The sequence below is a fragment of the Oncorhynchus clarkii genome, unplaced genomic scaffold (genome assembly GCF_045791955.1).
Source record: "Oncorhynchus clarkii lewisi isolate Uvic-CL-2024 unplaced genomic scaffold, UVic_Ocla_1.0 unplaced_contig_3010_pilon_pilon, whole genome shotgun sequence".
In the NCBI taxonomy this organism is placed as follows: domain Eukaryota; kingdom Metazoa; phylum Chordata; class Actinopteri; order Salmoniformes; family Salmonidae; genus Oncorhynchus; species Oncorhynchus clarkii.
The window spans coordinates 9,874-17,500 of NW_027260831.1; positions in this window are offsets into that span (position 1 = coordinate 9,874).

The following is a 7,627-nucleotide window of genomic DNA, read 5'->3' on the forward strand; positions in this document are numbered from 1 at the left end:
TCAAGTCAGGCCAGGTCAAGTCAGGCCAGGCCAGGTCAGGTCAAGTCAGGCCAGGTCAGGTCAAGTCAGGCCAGGTCAGGTCAAGTCAGGCCAGGTCAGGTCAAGTCAGGCCAGGTCAGCTCAGGTCAAGTCAGGCCAGGTCAGGTCAAGTCAGGCCAGGTCAGGTCAGGCCAAGCCAGGCCAGGCCAGGCCAGGCCAGGCCAGGACAGGCCAGGTCAGGTCAGGCCAGGCATGCCATGTTCCCCCAGTGTCCAGCCTCCTCACAGGCCTGTCTGTCTTCACCTATGTGAAGTAGTAGTATTGTAGTGTGGACCGTACTTGCGTACATAAGCCATGGCAAAAATGTTAAGAATTACAGGAAATTTGGTCTAAATCTGCAATATTTTATCTCAGTCTCATTGCAAAATGAGTAGAAGAGCATGAGATTAGCTATAAAACTGCCAATGTTTATCTCAGCCTCATGGCAAAATGAGTAGAAGAGCATGAGATTAGATATAAAACTTCCAATGTTTATCTCAGCCTCATGGCAAAATGAGTAGAAGAGAATGAGATTAGCTATAAAATGGCCAATGTTTTTCTCTGCCCCATGGCAAAATGTGTAGAATTGCTGGAAATTATGTAAAAAAAATACAAAAATCTCTCAGACTCATTACAAAATGTGTAGAAGAGCATGAGATTAGCTATACAACTACTAATTTTTCTCTCTGCCCCATGATGATAGGTGTAGAATTGTAGGACATGTGTATTAAAACAGCAACATTTTCTCTCAGCCTCGTGGCAAAATGTGTAAAATAGCATGAGATTAGGAGGGGTAAGGATACTGGTCAGGAAAATGGTTACTGAACCACCTCTGGAACACACGGACTCTAGTTTACAATACAATAGAACAGAATAGAATAACTGTCATGCTACAGGAGGCATAAGACATCTTACACTGTCACAAAAAGGCAGAACGACATGCTTCTGCACTGCTTTCTGCATGAGTAAAGTCTACTAAATTCTTGTGGGTTTTGTGCCTTCCTGAAAATATCTTACCTTTGCTCTTAAGGCCACCTGTGGTTACCTAAAGGAAACATTTATTCAAAACAAGATTACATATATTTTTGTATATACAACAGCACCCACTTCCCTTTTCTCCTGTGGCAGGAAGAGGAGGGTTATTTGCGGGAAGAAGAGTGTTACTCAGGCTTTACTCATAAGAGTAGCCAACGTCAGACCACATCCATTTGCTTTGAGGTGACTAATAGACAGATTGCGGAAGGAATCTCTTCATATCTTCAATATCTGGCTTTAATCTGATCGGAGATCAGTGAGAGCACCTGGAAAAGGAAATAGGGGTTCTCTTTGGAACTTATCCAGACAAACAGGTCCCTCTTACAGTAAGGTTAAAGTGAGGATGATATTTACTGTAAAATATAGAAATTAACACCATGATCACATACAGTGGGGCAAAAAAGTATTTACTCAGCCACCAATTGTGCAAGTTCTCCCACTTAAAAAGATGAGAGAGGCCTGTAATTTTCATCATAGGTACACTTCAACTATGACAGACAAAATGAGAGAAAAAAATCCAGAAAATCACATTGTAGGATTTTTAATGAATTTATTTGCAAATTATGGTGGAAAAGAGAGAGACAGAGAGACAGAGACAGAGAGACAGAGACAGAGAGACAGAGACAGAGAGACAGAGAGACAGAGACAGAGACAGAGAGAGACAGTGAGACAGAGAGACAGAGAGACAGAGAGACAGAGAGACAGAGACAGAGAGACAGAGAGAGAGAGACAGAGACAGAGAGACAGAGATACAGAGACAGAGACAGAGAGACAGAGAGACAGAGAGAGACAGAGAGAGAAAGGCGACAACTGTAACATGTCTGAAGCGTAACCTGTTCCTGGCCCTCCTGGCTTTGAAACCCAGATGAAGATCGTCTGGCCGTGGCCCTGAAGTCATTATACCTTCAGAGGTAATTAACACCTGGCTTCTGTTGGGGCCCCAGTCGATGAGGCCCAGATTGTGCAGGTACAGATGGTCAGAGAGGGGGGGGCAGACGAGGGGTGAATGAGGGGCGGACGAGGGGTGGACGACAGATACGAAGAGCAAGGTGTGCTTGGATGTGCTTTTGATGTCAGCAGGAAGGGCTTGACCTTTCCTCCACCCCCCCTCCCCGACCTTGTCAACGCCACTTCCTGGAGTGCCCTGTAAAGATGAACATGTGGACAGACGGAGACAGGGGGCTGCCGGACCCCCCTTAGGATGAGCGAGGAAACCCAGCTGGCATGGCTGCTTTTGAAGACATCTCTTATCACCTCCACTACTGTCTGTGTACCTCACATAAGTAGCCTGTGTCAAAACAACAGGTTTGACATTTTGTCATGACTGCACAGTATATTTGTAGTGCATGTAGAATTTGGTCAGTAGACGTTGACTTAACTGGGTGAAGTGGACATTACAGAAGGACACTGGCTGATGTTTTACTCCTTACTAAAAACCTCCACCTGATGCATTTCTGGAGGTGGGGAAAAGCTGCAATCAAAGGGAGAGGGGTTGCAGTCTGGCCTTGACCTTGGAGGCCACAGAGAGAGAGAGAGAGAGAGAGAGAGAGAGAGAGAGAGAGAGAGAGAGAGAGAGAGAGAGAGAGAGAGAGAGAGAGAGAGAGAGAGAGAGAGAGAGAGAGAGAGAGAGAGAGAGAGAGAGAGAGAGAGAGAGAGAGAGAGAGAGAGAGAGAGAGAGAGAGAGAGAGAGAGAGAGAGAGAGAGAGAGAGAGAGAGAGAGAGAGAGAGATCAATATTGCAGATGGGTGTGTATGTGCCTCCATTTAGGAAAACAGTCCATCTGGCACCGTCAAGCCCCCTTCGTCCCCCTCTGGTCTGTCTGATGGGAGATGGAGATGATGCGTAAGGTAATATAGAGCCCTGCATATACACATCAATAACACTATACATATCTATATATACATGAATTACACAATACATGAAAAGCAAAACACAATGGTATGAAACAAACACATTGTTCAGTAAAAAGGCCCTCTAACATCCACCTGAATTGCCCTTGAGGCCCCAACCCCACTAACTTTTATAAGGACTTCAGCAGTCGGCATTGACAGTGACACTTGTATTTAGTATGTGGGAATCGAACCCATAACCCTGGTGTTGACAATAGCACCGTGGTCTATCCCACTGATCCATTATAACCAAAGGTAAATCTCAAAACTTCCCTTATCTACATCACCCCCTGTGATCCATTAGATCAACACAGTTAACACCACAGTTACCACCACAGACACCCAACCTCCAAATACCCCCCCCCCCCCCCCAAAAAAAAAAAACAGTTCTGAGGCTTAATCCTTTCTCCCTTTAATAATTGTTCATTTTTGTATGATTGTATGATTACTATATTAGAATATATTATTGTGTGGCTGTGTGTTTTTGCCTGTGTGTGTGTGTGTGTGTGTGTGTTCCATCTTGATGTCATTGGTCTAGCGACCCAGGATAACTGTATGGATATGTCTGTGTGACCCTGTGTGTGTGTGTGTGTGTGTGGCTGTGTGTTTTTGCCTGTGTGTGTGTGTGTGTGTGTTCCATCGTAAGGCCATTGGTCTAGCGACCCAGGATAACTGTATGGATATGTCTGTGTGACCCTGTGTGTGTGTGTGTGTGTGTGGCTGTGTGTTTTTGCCTGTGTGTGTGTGTGTGTGTGTTCCATCGTAAGGCCATTGGTCTAGCGACCCAGGATAACTGTATGGATATGTCTGTGTGACCCTGTGTGTGTGTGTGTGTGTGTGTGGCTGTGTGTTTTTGCCTGTGTGTGTGTGTGTGTGTGTGTTCCATCGTAAGGCCATTGGTCTAGCGACCCAGGATAACTGTATGGATATGTCTGTGTGACCCTGTGTGTGTGTGTGTGTGTTCCATCGTAAGGCCATTGGTCTAGCAACCCAGGATAACTGTATGGATATGTCTGTGTGACCCTGTGTGTGTGTGTTCCATCGTAAGGCCATTGGTCTAGCGACCCAGGATAACTGTATGGATATGTCTGTGTGACCCTGTGTGTGTGTGTGTTCCATCTTGAGGCCATTGGTCTAGCGAACCAGGATAACTGTATAGATATGTCTGTGTGACCCTGTGTGTGTGTGTTCCATCGTAAGGCCATTGGTCTAGCGACCCAGGATAACTGTATGGATATGTCTGTGTGACCCTGTGTGTGTGTGTGTGTGTTCCATCTTGAGGCCATTGGTCTAGCGACCCAGGATAACTGTATGGATATGTCTGTGTGACCCTGTGTTCTGGAATGTTGCTGTCAGCTCTGAATTTGTGTGATGAAGAATCAGAACATTTATGGGTTGAATCAGAGATGAGTAGTGTGTTGGATTCAGGGTTGAGGAATGTTGAAATAATGCCAGCCAGTGGCAGCATCCTGAACTGGTACTCCACAATGTCAAATTCTTCACATTGAAAGTCTGTGTTGGCCAAACATGTTCAGCATTGTAAAACATTCAGCCTCTGTAGGTTGGTGTTGTGGATCTGTGTTCTTGGTTTGATTGGATCCAGACTATTCTACAGATTCCGCACTCCTCTTTCCATTCAGAGGAGTCTAACATACAAACACAGAGAGAGAGAGAGAAACACACTTGGCTTCCCTACAGTTTAATAGGAATCATCTCCAGCGGACACTCTGATCTGCAGGTCAGGGCCTGTCTCAGGGGAACGTTTGATGATGGCGTTTTATTGTTCCAGAAGGTCAAGTTCTTCAAAGCTCTCCTTCTGTTCTCCGCGGGGTGCCTGGGCCCCAGCTGTTGGAATACACTCGGCTTTGTGTTGTTCTACAAGAGAAGAGCTAGGTCAAACCCACTCGCTCTCAAATGAGTGTTTTCACTGGGGATAGGCACAAAGTGGACAGGTTTCATTGCTGTTCAAATAGACTCTTTTGTATAACTCTGTAGCATTGTGTGTGTGTGTGTGTGTGTGTGTGTGTGTGATAGAGAGAGAGCAGACCACTACTAAAGGTACCACAACAATGTATTCTCCCTTGGTGTCCTGTAATTCTATGAGAGACAGAGCGAGAGAGAGAGAGAGAGAGAGAGAGAGGGGGAGAGAGAGAGACAGAGAGAGAGAGAGAAAGAGAGAGAGAGATAGAGAGAGAGAGAGAGAGAGAGAGAGAGAGAGAGAGAGAGAGAGAGAGAAAGAGAGAGAGAGAGAGAGAGAGAGAGAGCAGACCACTACTAAAGGCACCACAACAATGTATTCTCCCTTGGTGTCCTGTAATTCTATGAGAGACAGAGAGAAAGAGAGAGGGGGGGGGAGAGAGAGAGAGAGAGAGAGAGAGAGCAGACCACTACTAAAGGTACCACAACATTGTATTCTCCCTTGGTGTCCTGTCATTCTATGAGTAAGGGATTTGAATTGAGTAAAGAGTTGTCCAAGGTCCTGTTACTCAGGTTCCCTCTAGACAAAGTGTTCAAACTTAACCAGACTGTCTCATTGGCCACATTGGAGGAGGAGACATAACTGTGTCCGTAGACCTTTGTCCTGTGTCTGGGTCTGTTCAGTAAGGTGTAACAAAACAATCTGCAAAGTACTGTGTAGAACAGATACAGTATGATTGTCTGCCATGTGGAATTAGGAATCGTGTTAGCTCTATTCATTACATGTCTATCTTAATATTTCACATCACTGAATATAACCCCTGATCTGCCACAACCAAAGCTTTGAGTGTCTGCTATTACTGATAAGACATGCATGACTGGGCTATGCCAACATGAGGTCACATACCCACTTCTCCTCAGCACTGTGCCACAGTGGGAAGACACACAGGAGGACAACAATACAAGTGCACCGTGGATTGACGATAGGTCCCAAAAAGACGCCACAAAGTCGGAGAAAGGAGCCCAGGAGTCTTGAGGAGCCCCAGAGTCCGCCTAGTGAGAACCCTGCAGAAGTAGAGTCCTCCACCTTCACCTCCACCCCCAAAACTAGCAGCTTTGTGCCCTTTTCCAGGGATGGCCACAGACTTAAATTGTCCTGTCCTTTTCCGGGGCAGACCACAGACTTAAAGGTCCTGTCCTTTACCGGGGCAGACCCCAGACTTAAAGGTCCTGTCCTTTTCCGGGGCAGACCACAGACTTTAAGGTCCTTTTCCGGGGCAGACCACAGACTTAAAGGTCCTGTCCTTTACCGGGGCAGACCCCAGACTTAAAGGTCCTGTCCTTTACCGGGGCAGACCCCAGACTTAAAGGTCCTGTCCTTTACCGGGGCAGACCCCAGACTTAAAGGTCCTGTCCTTTACCGGGGCAGACCCCAGACTTAAAGGTCCTGTCCTTTACCGGGGCAGACCCCAGACTTAAAGGTCCTGTCCTTTACTGGGGCAGACCCCAGACTTAAAGGTCCTGTCCTTTTCCGGGGCAGACCACAGACTTTAAGGTCCTGTCCTTTTCCGGGGCAGACCACAGACTTTAAGGTCCTTTTCCGGGGCAGACCATAGACTTAAAGGTCCTGTCCTTTACCGGGGCAGACCCCAGACTTAAAGGTCCTGTCCTTTTCCGGGGCAGACCACAGACTTTAAGGTCCTTTTCCGGGGCAGACCACAGACTTTAAGGTCCTTTTCCGGGGCAGACCACAGACTTTAAGGTCCTGTATTGGATGGTTTTGGGACCACAAGTGACTGGAATAGGTCAAGTCTCCAGTCGTGGAGGTCCACCAGAAGCCAAGCGTGCCAGAGGCAGTACAGAAAGACACCAAGATAGAATGTTCTGGAAGGTGTGCTTGTACTGGCAATGGATCAAATAAGTGGACCTGTCTGGGGGTACTTTAGGACAGGAGAGGGTTGGGAAACACTGCCATAGACGGGCACAGGGGTGGGGTGACTCATAACGAGGCTTTCTGGCTCCCCGTCCTGCTCAGCTGACCACCTTGAAACGCTACACAGGCTTGATGTGAGGCTCCACCCACCTCTTCACCCTTTCCTCACACAGCACAGGCTTGATGTGAGGCTCCACCCACCTCTTCACCCTATCCTCACACAGCACAGGCTTGATGTGAGGCTCCACCCACCTCATCACCCTATCCTCACACAGCACAGGCTTGATGTTTGGCTCCACCCACCTCTTCACCCTTTCCTCACACAGCACAGGCTTGATGTAAGGCTCCACCCACCTCTTCACCCTATCCTCACACAGCACAGGCTTGATGTGAGGCTCCACCCACCTCTTCAGCCTATCCTCACACAGCACAGGATGTCAACTCCACACAGATTGTTTCTCAGAACCCACAAAGCTGAAGAGGTTCCTTTTCATGCTGCTGCTAAGCATTTGAAGTGTCCAATTGCAAAGCACATATGCTTGAAAAGGTCCGTGGCCTGGGCCGTTGATAGCTGGAATGTTCCATGGGACTTTCTTGTACCAAAACGGCAGGTTGAAATGCACCGGATCCTTGCTGATATATTTTCCAGTTTCACGTCCACCCGCGGAATAAGAGTGACTTTGTTTCCTCTGCTGCCGTTGTGTGTATCTCCTGCCTTTAAATGCTGCTCACCATTAATGTGTCAGAAATAACACGCCTTTTCCACCAAAGCGCTGCAGGCCTAATTAAATCCCACGTTCTGTTTAGTTTTGATGTAACTCACAGGTGGCATCCC